This window comes from Hordeum vulgare, chromosome 1H, assembly GCF_904849725.1.
Source record: "Hordeum vulgare subsp. vulgare chromosome 1H, MorexV3_pseudomolecules_assembly, whole genome shotgun sequence".
In the NCBI taxonomy this organism is placed as follows: domain Eukaryota; kingdom Viridiplantae; phylum Streptophyta; class Magnoliopsida; order Poales; family Poaceae; genus Hordeum; species Hordeum vulgare.
Genome location: NC_058518.1, coordinates 379,903,360 through 379,926,406, shown reverse-complemented (window position 1 = coordinate 379,926,406; position 23,047 = coordinate 379,903,360). Strand labels below are relative to the sequence as shown.

The following is a 23,047-nucleotide window of genomic DNA, read 5'->3' as shown; positions in this document are numbered from 1 at the left end:
TTATTTATGTTGATGATATAGTGGTTACCAGCTCATCAACTAAGGCAGTTGAGGCACTCCTCAAAGACTTAAGCAAAGATTTTTCTCTCAAGGATTTAGGTGATTTACACTTCTTCCTTGCCATTGAAGTTAAAAAGATACCCACTGGGATCATGCTGTCACAAGAAAAATATGTTCAAGAAATACTTCAGAGAGTAGGTATGAAAGTATGCAAACCCTCCTCTACACCTCTATCTACATCTGAGAAGCTGTCTCTCCATGATGGCGATGTGCTTGGAGCAGAAGATTCCACCAGGTATAGAAGTATTGTAGGAGCACTACAATATTTAACACTGACTCGACCAGATATTTCTTATTCAGTAAATAAGGTATGTAAATTTTTGCATGCTCCTACTAGTACACATTGGACAGCTGTCAAGAGAATACTCAGGTATCTACAAGGGTCAAGAAGTCATGGTCTCAAGATTAATAAGTGAGACTCTATGCTTGTTAATGCCTTTTCTGATGCAGATTGGGCAGGATGCCCTGATGACAGGAGGTCTATAGGAGGTTTTGCAGTGTTTTTAGGAGGCAACTTAGTATCATGGAGTGCTCGAAAGCAACCTACTGTGTCTAGGTCAAGCACGGAAGCAGAATACAAGGCTTTAGCTAATGCTACTGCTGAGATTATCTGGGTTCAGAACATGTTGACTGAGTTGGGAATACGCCATCCCAGAGCCACATCCCTCTGGTGTGATAATTTGGGTGCTACATACTTGTCTGCTATTCCAATATTCCATGCCAGGACAAAACATATAGAGATTGATTATCACTTCGTTCGTGAACGAGTGGCAGATAAACTGTTGAATATTAGATTTGTGCCTACAGGTGATCAAGTTGCTGATGGTTTCACTAAACCGCTTACTCTCAGGCAGCTAGAAGGATTTCGTCGCAATCTCAACTTAGATAGCTGTGATAAGTTGTGATTGAGGGGGAGTGTTAAACGATGTATATAGTTAGGATACGATATTGTTATAAACCGTACCTAACTCCTAATGATGTGGTTTATCTTAGAGATAGATTGTAGTTTACTTGGAGATCAATCCTAAGATAAACCTGACTTGTAACCGCATGTAATCCTGGTTTGGTGCCCTATATAACACGAACGCGTCCCTGCCGAGGTGCATACGCTTGCATCTAGTTTTTCACAAGCCGCAGCTCCTGGGCTCGTGGGGTCGCCGAGTACTTGCCGGGATCCAGGTGCTTAGAGAAGAGGCATAGCGAGCGGCCGTCGGGGTCAGAGCGGCGGTAGCGCTGGCGATGCCGCTGCAGCCCTTGATGGTTTCGACGGTGCACAGGGTTTCGAGGGCATCGTCGCTCCGGCCGAGGATTCGACCGGATCGCGCGATGCGGAACCGGTGCAGGCCTAGGACGCTGTCTTCGGAGATCAAAGGGAGAGTGGCGGAGAGGAGGCCGACGAGCAGCGACCAGGCGGGGCTGTCATCCGCGCCAGCCGAGATGCAGACGTAGTCCCTGCCGGGGGCGACGCGCGGGATCCGGGGAGCAGAGACGACGCCAGCAGCAGAAGCATCGGTACAGGGTGCATGCGCTGGCCACCTCCTTCTCCTTCTCCATGTCGGTTGCCGCCATCTTGCAGCTTCTCCCTCCTGATTGTGGGATTCTATTTTCTATATAAAAGCATACCAATGGGCCGTTCGGGCCTTGCCCTTTTCACAAACGGACTGTTCCGTACAGGGGCGTGCCGGAATATCCTCCAACAAATTAAGGGCATGTATAATTGGACTACTAATCTCCCCTCTTTTTTTTGCATCGAGACTACTAATCTCCTCTAATATCCCCTAATAATAAAGTGCGGAGCGCTTCTGTCGTCCGTCGCGGCGTTTTTGTGAAAAAGTCCGTGTCGTTTCGGGTAATTAACCTGCAGTCCCCAAATCAGCCAGAAACGGTACGTACGAGAGAAATAAAAACCCAACTACACCTTCGTCACCACCGATCCCATCCGGCCGCCACCTCCTTCCACGTCCCGCGCAGGCCTTTTCGCCGGCGAGGCAAGGCTGTGGGGGCGTCCCTCCTCCTCCTCCTCCTACTTCGACCTTCAATCACCTCATCCCCACCGGCGACCCCGAGGATAAGAACCCGAGTCGCGCCTCGCTCAAAATCCCGACGAATCTCGGGCGGCATCGAGGAATCCCCGAGGGTATTCATCAAGAATCCAACCAAGAAACCCCCCCGCCCGGCCCCGGTCGGTCGTCTCCAACCATGGACACGGACCCGCTGCTCCCCACCACGGCGCCGGAGCCGCTCCACCCACTGCCGGAGCACGCGCCGGTCTCCAACTTCGACGCCACGCCGCCCCCCTCCCCGGCCTCCTCCTACAAGGACCGCCTCATCTTCGGGCCCCACCACCCGCCGCCGCCGCTGCCGCCCCCTCCCCCTCCCCCGCCTTCATGACACCACCACTACCGCCGCATCTCCGTCGGCCACGCGGACCCGTTCCGCGACTACGACCACCCGTCCTGCTCCTCCTCCCCTCCCTCCGACGAGGAGGCCCCGCCCCAGCCCACCACGCCCTCGCTCTTCAATCAAATAAGCGGCCGCACCAACCTACACCGCTCCCGCACCGCGCCCGCCATGGCGCCGCTCAGCACCGCCGTCGTCTCCGCCTCCGCCGAGGCCGACCACCACAACCCGCCACCGCCACCGCGGAGGCCGGCCATCGTGCTGCACGCCTTCCCCTTCTTGCTCGCCTACCTCGCCCTCGGGGTCACCTTCTACGCCGCCTTCACGGCCAACTTCACCTCCTCCGTCGGGCCCACCCACCCCGTCGTCGACGCCCTCTACTTCTGCATCGTCACGCGGTGCACAATCGGCTACGGGGACATCACCCCGGCCAGCCCTGCCGCCAAGCTCTTCGCCATATCCTTCGTCCTCATCGGCTTCGGCTTCGGAGACATCCTACTCTCCGGCATGGTGTCCTATGTGCTCGACCTCTAGGAGCACCTCCTCATCACCGCAATCAAGAACCCCCGCTCTACACGCAAGCACAGGCACAACTACATCTTTGACATCAAGAAGGGCCGAATGCGCATCCGCATGAAGGTCGCCCTTGCCCTTGGTTGTCACATCCCTAAACCTTAAGCTAGATAGCATTGTGCTCATGTCTTCTTTGCATTTGCATCTAAGAAGTTTCAACAAAAACAACAAAGTGGCAAAGGAAAAACTCTAAACCCTAGCCACCCTTTCAATTAAAGGAAAATTCAACTAGTTCAAAATCAATGAACCCAAAATGGCCTCAAGAAATGTTGAAACTTTCTGATAAATCATGAAAGTAACTGAGCATTGGAGAAAACTATTTTCTTGACACTTTAAGCATTTTAAATAAATGCAAAAGCCACTGGTTTCAAATTTTAAAATTTGAAATCAGAAACTATAATTTTCCAAAAATGTTGAAAGTCTTGGAAATGAGTGGGGTTATTATAACAAATATTTCAGGAGGTTTAAAATAGTTTTTACTTTTTGTTTTGGAGCTGAAATAATTAGCAAAGCAATTAATAGCAAAACAGAAAAAAAAACAAAAGCAGAAGAAAAAGGAAAAGACTTACCTGACGCCCACGCCAGGCCCAGCCCACCTCGCCGCTCGTCCCCTTCCCCGCGCCAGTAGGCAGCAGGAGGTGGCCGCCGCCTCCACCGGCGCGGCCACGCACCTGCGTGCCTGCCTGGCCGCCGGTTCGCGCAGGCGACGGCGGGGATAAGCTCCCCAGAGCCTCCCCTATCCATTCCCCGCATCGGTTCTTCCCCTCCGCCCGGATCTCCTCCCCCTCCCTGCTGCCGCCATTAGAGCCGAGCTCGAGCTCGGGCTGGCCGTGCCCCTGGCCATAGGATCTCCTCCGCGAGCACGCCATTAGCTCCGCCTCGTCGCCCTGGTCGTCTCTGCAGAAGCCGAAGTCCCCTCGAGCCCTGCAACGCCCGCAACGCCGTCGTCTTCCTCCTCCGGCCGCCGGACCTCTCCCGTCGATTCGTCGCCCCCAGGCCTCCCCCGAGCCGCCTGAGCCCTGCGCTACTCTCCCTGTGAGCATGCGGTGGTTTTCCCTAAGCTTTCCCCGTCGATCCCCTCCTCTAGCCCTAGTTTCACCGGAGCCCGACGAGCACCGCCGCTGCCACTCGTCGCCGGTAGCCTTCCGATGTCCAGCTCGTCCTCCCGAGAGCACCAGCAGCTCCAGGACGACGTGTAGATGCCGTAGCAGCTAAGATATAAGCGTGGATCCCTCTGATTCAAGCCCCCGACGACGCCCGAGCTTCGGCCGCCGCTCCGGCTCGTCGTCGACGCCTCTTCTGGCGACCCTAGCCTCCCCAGTTGGTCCTGCCAGATCGGCCGCTTCGCGAGCTTGCTTTAGCTGCTAACCGCGTGCGTTTTCGTGCGGTGCAGCGCCGTCTAGGTCGCCTCCGGCGAGCCCTCTGCCGCGGGTTTGGTCGCCGGCGACCACCCTCCGGTGGTCGTCGACGTGGCCGGCCATTAGGGCCTAATCGCCCTCCTCTGAGTCGCTGACAGAGGGCCCCACGCCTGGTCAAACCCCAATTAGGGGCTGGTCAGCGCGGGATTAGTCCCAGAGAGGCTGACCAGTGGGGCCCCCCTGTCAGGTTTGACCTGCACAGGTCGGCTGACCTGCCGACGTCAGCCTGATGCAATAAATGGAATTTCCAGTATAAAAATAATTCAGGAAATTGCTAAAAATTGCAAAAATCATAGAAATTAATCTGTAACTCCAATGAAAATAATTTATATATGAAAAAGTATCAGAAAAATTCAAGGATTCTGATTATGCTATTTTCAACTATGTTTGAAAAAGTTACAGAACCCTAAATTGTGAAATAAGGATTAATTCAATTCTTTTAATCACTTTATAAATGGAATTTGCAAAATATCCAAATTTCATTATAAATGCAATGATCACACACTGCCCTAGATGTAAATCAATACCATAACATGACATTTCATGCATGTTAACATTAGGTTGATCTGAGCATCAGGTCGAATCAATTAAACCGGTATCCGGGAATACCCGTTTGAATTGCTATTCGAATGTGATTCAAATCAACTCTAAACCTAAAACATCTTGATTATAATAACTTATCACTTTGCATTCTCATGCCATGCTCATGCATCATGTTGATTGCATATGATTATTATTGAATGTTGCCGTTTATTTCGGTAGGCTACGCACCCCCGGATTCCACCGAATATCCGCCCGACGAATATCGTTCCTCCTCTGAGAAACAAGGCAAGCACCCCTTTTGATCATCCCGATAAATCCCATGTTCTTGCTTCTGCACCTATTTATTGCATTAGGATCAAATGCTTCAACTGCTTTTGCCACAATAGTTGGACCCACTTCCTTTGCATGACTTAACCTTGTCACAGTAAATAGCCGAACCTTGCAACCTAGCATACCTGGTAGTTGCTTGAGCTATGATGTGCCTTACCCTGCTATGCATGCTATGCTTAGAGTTGTGTATGGTCTGTCATCTGGGAGATGAACAGAAATGTGGAATGTGTTCGGTAAGCAAAGGTCGTGTGTTGAACTTGATTTGGTAAAGGTACCGGTGAAAGGCTGTGTAGGAGTACATGGCGGGTTGTTTCATTGGAACCGTCCTTTGGAACTGAGTTCCGTGTATGTAATCCAAGACTAGATACTACCACATGCTGGGCCCTGAAATATGACCCCGCTCGGCCTATTAATCGCGTAGTACTCGGTCCAGGAGTTGCAAGTAGTTTCTGGTGTTTATAGTAATGCTGGAGGCCGTGCATGGTGCTGACCTGAGAGGTGGACCGTGATGCGGTAGGCAGTGGCACGGTGTACCAAGTGGCACCCGGATGGTGGGCTTGGGAACCCTGCGCACATCGTTTGAGGCCGTGGCGGAAACCTCGGCCGGACTTCCGTACGGGTTACTCTCAGATAGGCGATAAACCTGGACTAGGTACTAGTGTGGTTAACGGTCGTGGCCGACTCCCTCGCTGGGCTTCCGCTTGAAGGTTGTCGAGGTGCATGACGTGCACATGGCGATAAGTGGCGGGAGCGTGTGTGACGAAGTACACCCCTGCAGGGTTATGATCTATTCGAATAGCCGCGTCCGCGGATATGGACTACTTGGAGACATATGTTGTTCATAGATAATTTCAATGGCTACTCATAAAATTTTCAAGATAAGCGTGAGTGTCGTGGACGGCATTTCCGTATGGAGACGGAATGATTCCACGATAGTGTATTGTTGTGGTGTTAGTGGACTCGTGTGCGAGAAATCAAGTTGTCAAAACTAATTTCAAAAAGCAAGTTGTCTAGCCACGAGTCAAACGCTGGCTTTCCGCATGAGACCCCACAATACCTTCTTGATACCTTGCATGAGTAGTTAGTCATCCTAAAGTCTTGCTGAGTACCTTCGTACTCATGTTTGCTTAATAAATGTTGCAGAGGTTGCTAATGACCCTAATGGAGGGTTCTTCGTAGACATCGACGACGACGAGTAGCTGGTGTCCCAGCTACGATCTGGCCCTACGTCGGCTCTGTAGTATAGTCAGGCCATGTGCCTTCTAGTTGCACTGTCTGTACCCAGACAGTTTATAACTCTTCCGCTGGCTTGTATTGTATGACTGCTATTATGGGTCGTGAGACCCTTAATGTGTAATATTATGTGTGTGGCTCTTCCGAGCCTCTGAAATAAAGCTTGTATGTTTATGGTTATGTTGTGATGCCATCGATGTATCTATACATATCGGTATGCCATGCGTACGTGTGTCTTACTGGATATGTATGGGGTTCGAATACCTAGTCGTGGACTTTAGTAGCACTCCTTACAAGGAAATGCCCCTTTGTGATCCAACGAGCCTTGGTAGTTCGCTACTGCTCCGGACACATTGGTTGACCGGCATGTGTCCTTCTTAGCTGCTGTGTCTGTCCCCATTGGGGAAATGTCACGCGACATAATGGAGTCCTTGTAGCTTGCTACGACTCGTCTACGTTCGTTGATGACCGACACCTGCTTTGTTGGGTCATGTATGCCTGTCCTTGTGCGGAACTGCCACTTTGGTTTATGACTAGTCATGTCGATCCGGGTTCTTTGACATTGGAATGCTAGCGACACTATCGCATACGTGAGTCAAAAGACGCGAACGGTCCCGGCTAAGGTAAGGCTGCAGCCGTGGAGTTAACCGTGCGTGAGACCACAAAGGGACGCGATGTGTTACAGGCTGGATTCCTATGGCTTAGGATCGGGGTCCCGACAGCGTTGGTATCAGAGCCTGACTGACTGTAGGATTACTAAGCCAAACTGGTCGAAGTTGAGTCTAGAATTGCTTTAGTTATATATAAGGGAATTGTTTGTGGAAGGGAACGTAACACTCTTGTTCTCTTCTCAAGGTATTCTATTCTGGTCATCCTCGTCTTTTCTGCGGGAATTAAGGACTAGGTTACTCATCTTCTCCTAGGCTCGGATTTTTGATCGGTAGATTATAGGACTGCGGGTCGAGAGATATTGGGTTTCTTTTATTCCTAGGAAGCAGGAAGTAAGTTTGATGATCAGAGAGTTGAACTTGATAGTTGAGTGGTGACGCTATTTCATTTTTGGGTTGTCTCAAAATTTGTTTTTGAGCATTTACAGCCGTTATGCTGCCCAATTTTGCATTCAGAGCTCTAATGCTTTTCGCATTACTCTCTATTTACAGATGCCTGGTCGTCCTTCTCGTCAGGTGGTACGTCTGACCAGGTGCATTGATGTACCGGGTCATACGGCCATGCTGGTCAGGATGATGTCGGTGTGCGGTTACCGCTGGTACCCCGAGTACACAGTGGAGGAACAGTACCGAGACTTCAACCAGAGCCAGTACATCTGCACTGTTAGGGTATTTCCAGACTACCCTGGAGCGGAGAAGCCAATGCATTGGTCCTATGGGTTGGGAGTCACTGTTGACATGGCAGTACAAGATGCTGCCTATTCAATGCTGACTATTATGAGAGCGAGACATGCACTGCTACAGAATTCAGAGTTCTGCTATGTTTCGGCCTCTCAGTCTGGTGAAGAGGGATACCTCAGTGGGGTCTATTTTGATTCTTCTATGGAGGACCCACTTCTGCAGTCCACTGTTGAGATGCTAGAGAACAGAGACAGGGATGCTCGTGCTCTCCGCATGGAGCTTTACGCTACCCGTGCCCGCCTGTGGACAGCTTTGACGCAGCTGGCACCGGTAGTCGAGACAGGGTATGGAGAGATGGAGATGCTGAACCCTGTTAGGACCCATCTTCCGGCCCACGTTGACTGGCCAGCTATAGGAGGAGTCACACCTCTTCGGGGACCCCTCTTACCACCAGTCAGGGGACCAAGGCCACATCCGTGTCCTTATGGATCCCAGGGATCTCAGGCTAGAGTGTTTCCTGATCCGCAGGTTGAGCTTCCAGGTCATGGAGGTAATCTCTATGAGATGTTCTATGCGGATGCCTGAGCTGTGAGCGGAAGGATAGTATGGTAGTAGCCGTACGTTCACAGTCCTGTGTGACTTGTGGAGTATGGTAGTAATGTGAAACGAATTCCGGAGGCCTAGATAAATAATGTATAGGAAGCTTGTAAGCCTCTGATGAGTAGTTCCACCATTTCAGTAGTTTGCTCCTCGAGTAAGTTTGTACTGAACTATGTAAGGGTGTGTATGAACCATGGTGTATATATAGCAGTTGCTTGTTACCATGTTGTTCGGATATTTATTTCCGCATTCCGTGTGTTCAGTACATTCTTAATCCATAGCTAGTAATGATATGATATTGGTCTAAGCTATGAGTTTGTTTGTCAGGATGGTGTTCACCAGGTTGAACCGTGCCCCAGCTCATGAGCAAGGTGAGGGTAGTCAAGCGTCGCAGGAAGACCTGCCTCACCCACCCTCTCTGGTAGAAGTGATGCTTGAGGCAGAAAGAAACAAAAGGGAGACCAACCGACTGCTAGAGCGTATTGAGCAGAATACGGCTCGACAGCCTAGGAATGCTGCAGTATCCCTAAATGACTTTGTGAAGCTGAATCCTCCAAAGTTTCATCATTCCGTCGATCCCCTCGACGCTGATGACTGGCTATGCAGCATTTCACACAAGATTCGCTCTGCGAATGTGTCTGAGGCCGACAAGGTGACCTTTGCTACGTATTTCCTGGAGGGACCCGCCAATCTGTGGTGGGAGAATTTTGAAGCTATGCGTCCCGCTGAACCAGTGGCCACATGGGCAGACTTCAGTGCAGCTTTTCGTCTGCACCACATCCCAGAGGGTCTGATGGACAGAAAGAGAGAGGAGTTCTGTGCCTTCACTCAGGGCAAGTTGTCTGTGGATGCCTATAGCCGCGAGTTTGGTAACCTCGCCCGCTATGCAACAGAGGAGGTGTCTACTGACGCCAAGAAGCAAGCAAGATTCCGTAAGGGTCTGAGCCCTGAGCTCCGTCGAGATCTGCGCCTCCATGAGTGTGCAAGCTTTCAAGCCCTGGTCAACAAAGCGATCAGTGCGGAGACTGGTCATACTGACTTCGAAGCCACAAGGAAGCACTCCCGTGACTTTGGCTCGTCTTCTGGTTCCGCGTTTCCAAAACGCAGGCTGTGGGTTCCAAACAGTTCTCTGCCGCCAAGATACACTCCGAGGCCATCCTACGTGGCGCCTCAGACGAATCAGGCCAACCCTCCAGCAAAAACTTATGGTGGTCCAGCTAGCAATGCTGCACCACGTGCCAACCAGGTGATATGCTACAAGTGTGGAGAACCAGGGCATTATTCCCGTGAGTGTCCTCAGAATGTGGGTGCCAAGCAACCCGGAAAGTCCGTCGGGCAGGCCAAGTCGGGCAAAGCGTTTTATGTGAAGCCAACTCCTGCACGTGGCCGTGTGAACTATGTGTCAGCAGAAGAAGCTGCAGAGGATCCCGACGTCATGCTGGGTACGCTTCTTGTTAATCATCACCCAGCGTCCATTCTCTTTGACACTGGGTCTTCTCATTCCTTCATTTCAGAAAGTTATGCACAGTTGCATAACATGTCATTTTGTGATATGCCAATCCCATTGGTTGTCCAAACCCCTGGTAGTAAATGGCAAACCTCTAGGATAACCTATGACAATGAAATTCTAGTAGACAGGCTAGTTTTTCTAGCCTCATTGATAGCATTGAAATCTTCAGATATTAATATCATCTTGGGCATGGACTGGATGTCAGCTCACTATGCCAAGATTGATACTCACTCTAGAAATGTCCAGCTTACCCATCCCTCGGGTGAGATAGTAAATGGATCTACTCGAGTTTCCAAATGCCAGCTCTATTCCCTAAATGCCACCCCTCTTCCGGAACTTGAAGACATTCCGGTAGTCCGTGACTTCCCGGATGTTTTTCCAGAGGAACTGCCAGGAATTCCACCTGACAGAGATGTAGAGTTTGTGATAGATCTTGTTCCGGGAACTGTCCCAATAGCCAGAAGACCTTATAAGATGGCACCCCTGGAGCTAGCCGAACTTAAAAAGCAATTAGATGAGGCCTTGAACAAGGGTTTCATTCGTCCTAGCTCTTCTCCTTGGGCTTGTCCCGTCCTCTTCGTCAAGAAGAAAGACGGAACGGATCAGATGGTTGTAGATTACCGACCAGTTAACCTGGTCACCATAAAGAACAAGTATCCGCTCCCCAGGATCAACGATCTGTACGATCAGCTCGCTGGATCCTCAGTCTTCTCCAAAATGGATTTGAGGTTGGGATACCATCAAATCAAGATTAAGAACGGGGACATTCCAAAAACGGCCTTTGTTACTCGTTATGGCCAATATGAGTACACCGTTATGTCCTTCGGTTTAACCAATGCCCCAGCCACCTTCTCTCGGCTGATGAATTCAATCTTTATGGAGTATTTGGATAAATTCGTCGTAGTATACCTCGATGATATTCTCATCTACTCCAAGAATGAACAAGAACATGCCGAGCATCCAAGGCTGGTATTAATGAAACTTCGAGAGCATCGCCTTTATGCCAAATTTTCAAAATGTGAATTCTGGTTACCAGAAGTGACCTATCTAGGCCACGTAATCTCTGGTAAGGGTATTGCTGTCAATGCCGAGAGAGTTCAAGCTGTCCTTGATTGGACTCAACCTGAATCGGTTAAGCAAGTTAGGAGTTTTCTTGGTCTAGCGAGCTATTGTCGCCGCTTCGTCGAGAGTTTCTCCAAGGTTGCAAAGCCTCTGACTGAACTCCTCAAGAAGGATAAAAAGTTCGAGTGGACACCATAGTGTGAGCATAGTTTTCAGGAACTGAAAAGACGCCTGACCTCCGCACCTGTGTTGCTACCACCAGATTTTTCTAAGGACTTTGTTATCTATTGCGACGCCTCGTGACAAGGATTAGGTTGCATTCTCATGCAAGATCGTCATGTGATCGCATACGCATCTCGACAGTTGCGTCCACATGAGGATAATTATCCCACACATGACCTTGAGCTTGCAGCTGTGGTCCATGCACTAAAAACCTGGCGACATTACCTTCTGGGTAATCATTGCGAAATATTCACTGATCACCAAAGTCTGAAATATATCTTCACCCAGCCGGATTTGAATCTCAGGCAAAGACGGTGGGTTGAGTTGATCTCGGATTACGACTTAGGGATAACTTACACCCCGGGGAAGGCCAATGTTATGGCCGATGCACTAAGTCGTAAATCTTATTGTAACAATCTGATGCTACAACAAGGTCAACCACTTCTCCATGAGGACTTTCGAAAGTTGAATCTTCACATTGTTCCTCAAGGATCCCTTTCTACCCTGGTGGCGAAGCCTACTCTTAAGGATCATATTATAGCTGGCCAAAAGCGTGACAAGGGTATATCACGGATCAAGGAGAATATTTTTAGCGGAAACGCTAAAGAATTTTCCATGAATGATCAAGGTGTGGTGTTCTTCCAGAATCGTTTAGTGGTTCCTAAGAACCCACATCTAAGGCAGTTAATCCTTAAGGAGGCTCATGATTCTCCTCTCACCATTCATCCCGGTAGTACTAAGATGTATCAGGACCTACGCCAGAGGTTCTGGTGGACTAGGATGAAGAGAGAAATTGCTGAGTTCGTTGCTAACTGCGACGTTTGTCGTCGAGTTAAGGCAGAACATCAAAGGCCTGCTGGCACCCTTCAACCTTTAGCTATTACTGAATGGAAATGGGATAAAGTTAGCATGGATTTCATTACCGGATTTCCCAAGACCAAGAAAGGAAATAATGCCATCTTTGTGGTCATTGACCGTCTTTCCAAAGTGGCTCATTTTCTTCCTTATCGTGAGAGTATAACAGCTAGCCAGCTAGCAGAGTTATATATCTCTCGAATAGTGTCTCTTCATGGTGTTCCCCTGGAAATTAACTCGGACCGTGGAAGTATCTTTACTTCTCGTTTCTGGGAAAGTTTTCAGAATGCCATGGGGACTCACTTATCTTTTAGCTCTCCTTTCCATCCCCAATCAAGTGGTCAAGTAGAAAGAGTGAATCAAATCCTAGAAGATATGCTCCGATCTTGTGTTATTTCGTTCGGTATGAATTGGGAGAAGTGCCTTCCATTCGCCGAATTCGCTTATAACAATAGTTATCAATCAAGCTTGGGCAAAGCCCCTTTTGAAGTTCTCTATGGACGAAGATGTCGAACACCTCTTAATTGGTCAGAAACCGGAGAGAGGCAACTCTTTGGCCCGGACATGATCCAGGATGCAGAAGAGCAGGTTCGCATTATTCGTGAAAAGTTGAAAACAGCCCAGTCTCGTCAAAAGAGCCAATATGATCGTCATCATAAGGCTGTGACCTTTGAAGTTGACGAGAAGGCTTACCTTCGGGTTACACCTTTGAAGGGTACCCATCGTTTCGGTATCAAGGGCAAGTTGGCTCCTCGTTACATTGGACCTTTTCGCATTCTTGCCAAACGAGGAGAAGTTGCCTACTAGTTGGAACTTCCTCCGCATCTTTCCAAAGTTCATGATGTTTTCCACGTCTCGCAACTCAGGCGTTGCTTTTCGGATCCTATCCGTGAAGTGGACCACGAAACGCTTGATCTGCAAGATAACCTTTCTTACCGAGAATACCCCGTGCGTATTCTTGATCAAGCTGAGCGTACCACTTGACGTCGAAACCTCAAGTTTCTTAAAGTTCAATGGTCAAATCATTCTGAAAAGGAGGCAACTTGGGAAAGAGAGGATCGTCTCCGACTTGAATATCCTGCGTTATTCCCAACGACTTCTAAATCTCGGGACGAGATTCTTTTGAGTGGGGGTGAGTTGTCACATCCCTAAACCTTAAGCTAGATAGCATTGTGCTCATGTCTTCTTTGCATTTGCATCTAAGAAGTTTCAACAAAAACAACAAAGTGGCAAAGGAAAAACTCTAAACCCTAGCCACCCTTTCAATTAAAGGAAAATTCAACTAGTTCAAAATCAATGAACCCAAAATGGCCTCAAGAAATGTTGAAACTTTCTGATAAATCATGAAAGTAACTGAGCATTGGAGAAAACTATTTTCTTGACACTTTAAGCATTTTAAATAAATGCAAAAGCCACTGGTTTCAAATTTTAAAATTTGAAATCAGAAACTATAATTTTCCAAAAATGTTGAAAGTCTTGGAAATGAGTGGGGTTATTATAACAAATATTTCAGGAGGTTTAAAATAGTTTTTACTTTTTGTTTTGGAGCTGAAATAATTAGCAAAGCAATTAATAGCAAAACAGAAAAAAAACAAAAGCAGAAGAAAAAGGAAAAGACTTACCTAACGCCCATGCCAGGCCCAGCCCACCTCGCCGCTCGTCCCCTTCCCCGCGCCAGTAGGCAGCAGGAGGTGGCCGCCGCCTCCTCCGGCGCGGCCACGCACCTGCGTGCCTGCCTGGCCGCCGGTTCGCGCAGGCGACGGCGGGGATAAGCTCCCCAGAGCCTCCCCTATCCATTCCCCGCATCGGTTCTTCCCCTCCGCCCGGATCTCCTCCCCCTCCCTGCTGCCGCCATTAGAGCCGAGCTCGAGCTCGAGCTGGCCATGCCCCTGGCCATAGGATCTCCTCCGCGAGCACGCCATTAGCTCCGCCTCGTCGCCCTGGTCGTCTCTGCAGAAGCCGAAGTCCCCTCGAGCCCTGCAACGCCCGCAACGCCGTCGTCTTCCTCCTCTGGCCGCCGGACCTCTCCCGTCGATTCGTCGCCCCCAGGCCTCCCCCGAGCCGCCTGAGCCCTGCGCTACTCTCCCTGTGAGCATGCGGTGGTTTTCCCTAAGCTTTCCCCGTCGATCCCCTCCTCTAGCCCTAGTTTCACCGGAGCCCGACGAGCACCGCCGCTGCCGCTCGTCGCCGGTAGCCTTCCGATGTCCAGCTCGTCCTCCCGAGAGCACCAGCAGCTCCAGGACGACGTGTAGATGCCATAGCAGCTAAGATATAAGCGTGGATCCCTCTGATTCAAGCCCCCGACGACGCCCGAGCTTCGGCCGCCGCTCCGGCTCGTCGCCGACGCCTCTTCCGGCGACCCTAGCCTCCAAGTTGGTCCTGCCAGATCGGCCGCTTCGCGAGCTTGCTTTAGCTGCTAACCGCGTGCGTTTTCGTGCGGTGCAGCGCCGTCTAGGTCGCCTCCGGCGAGCCCTCTGCCGCGGGTTTGGTCGCCGGCGACCACCCTCCGGTGGCCGTCGACGTGGCCGGCCATTAGGGCCTAATCGCCCTCCTCTGAGTCGCTGACAGAGGGCCCCACGCATGGTCAAACCCCAATTAGGGGCTGGTCAGCGCGGGATTAGTCCCAGAGAGGCTGACCAGTGGGGCCCCCCTGTCAGGTTTGACCTGCACAGGTCGGCTGACCTGCTGACGTCAGCCTGATGCAATAAATGGAATTTCCAGTATAAAAATAATTCAGGAAATTGCTAAAAATTGCAAAAATCATAGAAATTAATCTGTAACTCCAATGAAAATAATTTATATATGAAAAAGTATCAGAAAAATTCAAGGATTCTGATTATGCTATTTTCAACTATGTTTGAAAAAGTTACAGAACCCTAAATTGTGAAATAAGGATTAATTCAATTCTTTTAATCACTTTATAAATGGAATTTGCAAAATATCCAAATTTCATTATAAATGCAATGATCACACACTGCCCTAGATGTAAATCAATACCATAACATGACATTTCATGCATGTTAACATTAGGTTGATCTGGGCATCAGGTCGAATCAATTAAACCGGTATCCGGGAATACCCGTTTGAATTGCTATTCGAATGTGATTCAAATCAACTCTAAACCTAAAACATCTTTATTATAATAACTTATCACTTTGCATTCTCATGCCATGCTCATGCATCATGTTGATTGCATATGATTATTATTGAATGTTGCCGTTTATTTCGGTAGGCTCCGCACCCCCGGATTCCACCGAATATCCGCCCGACGGATATCGTTCCTCCTCTGAGCAACAAGGCAAGCACCCCTTTTGATCATCCCGATAAATCCCATGTTCTTGCTTCTGCACCTATTTATTGCATTAGGATCAAATGCTTCAACTGCTTTTGCCACAATAGTTGGACCCACTTCCTTTGCATGACTTAACCTTGTCACAGTAAATAGCCGAACCTTGCAACCTAGCATACCTGGTAGTTGCTTGAGCTATGATGTGCCTTACCCTGCTATGCATGCTATGCTTAGAGTTGTGTATGGTCTGTCATCTGGGAGATGAACAGAAATGTGGAATGTATTCGGTAAGCAAAGGTCGTGTGTTGAACTTGATTTGGTAAAGGTACCGGTGAAAGGCTGTGTAGGAGTACATGGCGGGTTGTTTCATTGGAACCGTCCTTAGGAACTGAGTTCCGTGTATGTAATCCAAGACTAGATACTACCACATGCTGGGCCCTGAAATATGACCCCGCTCGGCCTATTAATCGCGTAGTACTCGGTCCAGGAGTTGCAAGTAGTTTCTGGTGTTTATAGTAATGCTGGAGGCCGTGCATGGTGCTGACCTGAGAGGTGGACCGTGATGCGGTAGACAGTGGCACGGTGTACCAAGTGGCACCCGAATGGTGGGCTTGGGAACCCTGCGCACATCGTTTGAGGCCGTGGCGGAAACCTCGGCCGGACTTCCGTACGGGTTACTCTCAGATAGGCGATAAACCTGGACTAGGTACTAGTGTGGTTAACGGTCGTGGCTGACTCCCTCGCCGGGCTTCCGCTTGAAGGTTGCCGAGGTGCATGACGTGCACATGGCGATAAGTGGTGAGAGCGTGTGTGATGAAGTACACCCCTACAGGGTTATGATCTATTCGAATAGCCGCGTCCGCGGATATGGACTACTTGGAGACATATGTTGTTCATAGATAATTTCAATGGCTACTCATAAAATTGTCAAGATAAGCGTGAGTGTCGTGGACGGCATTTCCGTATGGAGACGGAATGATTCCACGATAGTGTATTGTTGTGGTGTTAGTGGACTCGTGTGCGAGAAATCAAGTTGTCAAAACTAATTTCAAAAAGCAAGTTGTCTAGCCACGAGTCAAACGCTGGCTTTCCGCATGAGACCCCACAATACCTTCTTGATACCTTGCATGAGTAGTTAGTCATCCTAAAGTCTTGCTGAGTACCTTCGTACTCATGTTTGCTTAATAAATGTTGCAGAGGTTGCTAATGACCCTAATGGAGGGTTCTTCGTAGACATCGACGACGACGAGTAGCTGGTGTCCCAGCTACGATCTGGCCCTACGTCGGCTCTGTAGTATAGTCAGGCCATGTGCCTTCTAGTTGCACTGTCTGTACCCAGACAGTTTATAACTCTTCCGCTGGCTTGTATTGTATGACTGCTATTATGGGTCGTGAGACCCTTAATGTGTAATATTATGTGTGTGGCTCTTCCGAGCCTCTGAAATAAAGCTTGTATGTTTATGGTTATGTTGTGATGCCATCGATGTATCTATACATATCGGTATGCCATGCGTACGTGTGTCTTACTGGATATGTATGGGGTTCGAATACCTAGTCGTGGACTTTAGTAGCACTCCTTACAAGGAAATGCCCCTTTGTGATCCAACGAGCCTTGGTAGTTCGCTACTGCTCCGGACACATTGGTTGACCGGCATGTGTCCTTCTTAGCTGCTGTGTCTGTCCCCATTGGGGAAATGTCACGCGACATAATGGAGTCCTTGTAGCTTGCTACGACTCGTCTACGTTCGTTGATGACCGACACCTGCTTTGTTGGGTCATGTATGCCTGTCCTTGTGCGGAACTGCCACTTTGGTTTATGACTAGTCATGTCGATCCGGGTTCTTTGACATTGGAATGCTAGCGACACTATCGCATACGTGAGTCAAAAGACGCAAACGGTCCCGGCTAAGGTAAGGATGCAGCCGTGGAGTTAACCGTGCATGAGACCACAAAGGGACGCGATGTGTTACAGGCTGGATTCCTATGGCTTAGGATCGGGGTCCCGACATTGGTGTGGTGGCCATCTGCATCGGCGTTGGGCCCACCGTGCTCAGGAAGGTGGAGAGCATGGGCTGGCATGATGTCGTTTACCTTGCAGTGATGTCGGTGAACACGGTCGGGTATGGCGATCACGCCTTCAGGACACTGCATGGACGCCTTTTTGCCTCTGCATGGCTTCTTGTGTCCACGCTAGCTGTGGCACGGGCATTCCTCTATTTGGCGGAGATGAGGATCGAAAAGAGGCACCGTGCAATGGCCAACTAGGTGCTGTCCAGAGACATGACCGTGTCAGAGTTTCTCGCTGCAGATATCGACAACAATGGCTATGTCACGTAAGTTTTCGCAGCACTAAACCTTATTTTCATGCCTGCATTGACCAATTCGTGTATCGAACTTTGTGTTGAATACCATTCACCAATTTGGCATGTACAACGATTTTGAAAGTACTATGTCCCTGCAGACTTAATTTGCACTCAAGCTATGATTATGTTATGTATCGATTAATAGTGCTAACCACTATTTGTTCAAGCATTGAATAGCTAAAACTAACTCAAATGTGTATGCTCTTTCAAAGGAACTAATGTGACTAAATAATTTGATTGATGGCACGGCATGCATTTCTTATGCACATTGAAATCAGATTCAGAATGTATGATGAACGGTTTCTTTTGTGCCCACGTTTAAAATATAGGAAGCAACTTCTCATTAGCCAATTTTTTTGGGTGTGTTGTACCCAGCAAATCTTATGGTTCCATGTGTACTGTTTGATTGTTTATATCCAAATTTTTTTTGGTGCTTACTCGAAAAAATGCTTTATTTACTTCGATTAATCCGTTGGTAGCCAAAAAAACTGTTTCTTTGTGCATAAATGTATAATGTTCATTATTCGGATGAAATGAATGAAACTGTCGTTTTGTATCCGTTTCCAGGGAGGATCATTTCTCTGTGCATGATCCATGACTTGGTAACCAATGTTTATATATTTAGTTTTATAAAATCCATGACCTAGCATTGCTTAAAGTAGGAAGTGAGGTGCTGATGGTTACTAAGTATTATGTTATTATTTTACTATGATGCTCTGTTTCTTTTTTCAAGTAGGAAGTGATGAATCGAAGAGGGAGAAATGACACTTTATCTTCGACCATTCTTGACTCTGACCCATCCACGACCAGCGCCGTCACCATCCTCGCCTCCGGACATAGATTGGTATGCCCATTGTGATATGTGCAAAGAGATGTGATCAAGTGTACTTCTATTATGCTTTGTTATAACTTTTAAACACGCACGGTATGCCATAGGTTGGTATGACCATTGTGATATGTGCAAAGAGATGTGATGTATCTTGATGTTTTTACTGAACCATTATTATTTTGGGCGCATAACGACTATATGTTACTATCATTTCTTTTATATCACTTTTTGCATCACCAGGTGTTTACGCTAAAACAAGTGGGTTGCTGCAAGCAATTTGGAAGACAAGGCCTCTGGACGGAGCTATCTATCCATGTATCTATCTATAATATAGTTTACTACTATACCATATAAAATCAGTGTAAATAAGTTAATTCATTACCAATATATCTTGGTGTGGTCATGCTATGACACTAGTGGAAAACGGGCCTTTGGCCTAGACCCTTTAGTCTCGGCCTCCATCTGGGCCGGGACTAAAGGCCCGACCACGTCGCCTTTAGGCCTGATGACTATATGCAAAATACTTCACGACCCTTCCATCACAGTATGACTTACACCATAAGCCTGATGACTATACACGCACATTGCAGAAGGAAGGGAAAAAGAGCAGATCACGTGCAAGTGCAAGTAGGAGCTAATCAAGTTCAACTACAAGCAAAAAAAGGTCAGACGTTCCTCAGCTTGGACAACAGGCCAAACAGTCGATCCCACCCCTCAGGGTGTTACCCGAGAATGTTCCTTCTCTGGTGCAGGGGCAAGATTTGGAATTAGCAAAGAAGTGGGCGGATGAATGGGGTATCCCGGTTGAAGACGTTCTGGCTTCCCAGGACGACAGGTTACCCAAGGCTGTGGTAGCCCCTAAGCCAAGTTTGTCATGGGAGCGCCTTTGGTCAGCAAAGATGATCTCCCAACAAATATGCGTTACTTGCATACATGGTACTTAAGTGAATCAAAGAATGGGAGGACGATGATCGTGGCGTGTGTCCCACGGGAGTACTACAGCCGCCCCGAAGAAATCCATATCGACTTTGATGAACTCTTCCAGATGTACAATGCCGACGCCCTCGACAAATCGCTTATGAGTTGCTATTGTTTGTAAGTTTTTCAATTCGTTATCTACATATAACTTGTTTAGTTATTTCAATTCATTGTCTACATATAAATTGTACTCTATTATGCAGAATGAAGATTCTGGAATGTGAAAGTAGGAACATCCTAAATATTGGGTTTATTGACCCAGCTAAAATACATATAGCGACACTAACAGATAAACCCAAGGAGACGGAGGAAAACCTTCTAAGGTTTCTAACAGATCAAAATTTCTATGACCACATACTGTTTCCATACAACTTCAAGTGAGGGTCTTTACTCTGTTGTGTCCATTCACTTATAAGTGTAATTGATAAGTTACTGACACATATATATATACATGTGCAGCTACCATTGGATTCTGTTGGACATTCAAATTGATAAGGGAAGAGTTGATGCCTTAGACCCATTATCGAGACCCTTGGAACAGTTCCAAAGCCTGCAGGACATGCTCCAAGGGTAATTTCAATCGTTCTTGCGCTCTATCGGTCTCTTTCGATGATTTTCTGATATATCAGTTAATGAAAAACTTAGCAAATCATTTTCCTTGTCGGGCAGGGTTTGAAAGCGGTTCAAGTGCGTGACTCCCGGTATCGAGCATGAGAAGCTGACCTTTAGAGCGGCTCAGGTAAGTAGTAGTATGATATACTTCTATTTTCAATACATTTATGATGCTAGATTATTATTTTGATTATATATATTCTATTCTCGTAAAGTGTGACCACCAGCCACGGGGGACGCATCTATGCGGATACTATGTTTGCGAAACCATTCGCACGTTTACCTCTGAGCACAAGGATTACAGATACGACGTAAGCAATGAACATTCACACCTCTATTTTTACCCGTCGTTCTTTGTTATCATGATTGATATTCATATTCATCTCCTCTTCTTATATAGTACACGGCCATGAGGGAGAAGTACCTACCAGAGAAACGCGTGATTGCTGTTGCAGAGAAGCTTGCGACCTTTCTGAGGACGGAAGCTATAGATGACAAAGGACGATTTAGTGTAGCTAGGGGCCATTAATGATGTTGGTCCATGTAATCGAATAGACGGGCTCTAGTCCCGATAATTCAGATCTCCATATAATTGTATATATATGCTCGCTTGTAAGATAAGTTAATCTTATATATATATATATATATATGCATAAACATGTATATTTAGAATTATATGAAAACTAATTTCCGAACACCAAACGAGGCATCACGTTAATCTCCCGAACACCTAAACCCTAAAACCCTAAAACCCTAAAATAAACAAAATATGCAGAAACTCTTTAGTCCCGGTCCGTGTTAAGACCCGGGACTAAAGGGCCTGCCCCTGAGGGCGCTCCGAGGCGCCCACGTGGAGCACCTTTGGTCCCGGCTTGGAACAGGGCCGAGACGCGGGTCTATAGGCCCTGTCCCCACTAGTGTGATGTTAGCGGACATGAATGTTCAGTTATATGTTGATTCAGGAAATTGGCATTTGGTTCAGCATGTAGTCACGGTCTATGCTCTTAGGAGATAAATGTCCTATGATTTTTCTTCAACTATTATTGTATTGGCATTATGAAGATTACCTTCAATGTGAAAAGTACTGAGCATGGAGCTATGTTCTTATTTATAGCTCTAAATGCATGTACCATATGGATAAAAAATAGCTATCATTTCTAATGAAATGATAAGATTTCTTGATCTTCAATAATGATGTGTACATAAATAGCATTGAACCTGATGCTGCCCTATGATAATATCATGGTGATGTTGAACTCCATAATGTCTTTCTTCTGCCACACGGGAATATTTCTCCTTCCTTTTATTTTGTTATATCTTGCTTGAGTAAGCAAGTTAAACCTGGATTTCTGCTAACTTATCATTATCTACTTGACAAAATGTTCTGACCGGCATATAGCACAAAAAATAAAATAGTACCACATCTTCCCGTATATTTAATCAGATCGGTTTAAATATATCCACGAGTAATCAAGGTAACAAACTGGCTAGAAGGTGCATGATGTTGCATAGTCTCGCGTGAAAGAAAATTACGGGCTATAAAATGAATTGCCCCCTATTAAAGGGAGGATTGATACAAGAAATTATTACGGAATGTAAGGATGGGAGGAATTGTGAGTCAGAGAAAAAATATAGGCATTGCACAATTCATTATATTTATCAGCAACTCTTTTGATCATTTCGTTTTCATATGTCCGTGTGTCTGTTTTTATATACGAATACAGTCATGTTTTCTTAAAAAATTAATAAAGCCGCAACTGCTCGTTGACCATGCACGGAGAAGGGATGAGCTGCCCGTCGACATCCATCCGACAGCCCCGCCGACGACGGTGTCGAGCCTCCTCGACAGCGAGCGCCTCCTACTTGTCTCAAGCTATCTCCCCTGTTCGTCGCTCTCCTGAATCCCACTCCCCCTACCATAATATTCCTACTATAAGATATTATAGGTATTAGTTGCTATAATAGATTGTTGTATGTTTACATATCTACTAGCACTTCATTGACGGTGCGGAGTTTAAGTAGATTTTGACGGGGGGCGTGAGAGGAGGGGAAGGGAGGCACGGGCTTTTCAAATACAAAAATCATGATCCAAAAATTGACTATCTAACCCGATGCAACGCACGGGAACATTTACTAGTTAATAATAAAACACGCAGTGCTTCTTTCGTACGTCGTCGGTCATTCAGAAACACCCCTTGCTTTTCCGGTATTCAACCCGCGGTATGTTTTTAAGTTATAAAAAATGTTTCGCTCATTTACGTAAACCCCCTCCCAGGCTTATCCATTCCCGTCCTGAGAGAGAGAGGACACACGACGCCGACTTTGACTTTGTCGGGGGAGGGGTCGGCGAGGAAGGCCTCGGTGACGCCGAGGATGGGGTCCTTGGGCGCCGGCTCGACGTGGCCGAGGAGCGACGCCATGGCCCACGCCGGGAGCATGGGCGGGGCCCCGCGCTGCCGGATAGCGGAGGCCGCGCGGTGGTACAGCGCTATGGCGGATCCGGCTTGAGGGGTAGGCGATGGGCTTCTTGGCCGGCCGATCGGTCGCCGGAGCAGGGGAGGGGAGGGGAGTGGTGGAACGAAATCTGTGTTTCTGTGTGTGTGTGTGTGTGTGTGGAAGCTCGCAGGAGATTCGGCAGGGGGAGGAGATCGCGTGGTACGTGGACGGCGAGACTGTCGTGCGTAGCGAGCACAATCCCAACATCGCTTATGCCTACGGTATGTAAAGCCGAGTGATTGATGGTGAGACTCACTAAATTTGAAGTGTTGGAGGATGAGTGGATTGCTTGAGGTCCCGAAGTAGTAACGGAAGCATAACTGCT

General features: G+C 47.8%; 1 pseudogene; it reads left to right on the top strand.

Annotated features, from left to right (window-relative positions):
• The first annotated feature begins 2,259 nt into the window (after positions 1-2,259).
• On the top strand, positions 2,260-22,127 carry LOC123399403 (annotated as a pseudogene).
• Positions 22,128-23,047: the final 920 nt, after the last annotated feature.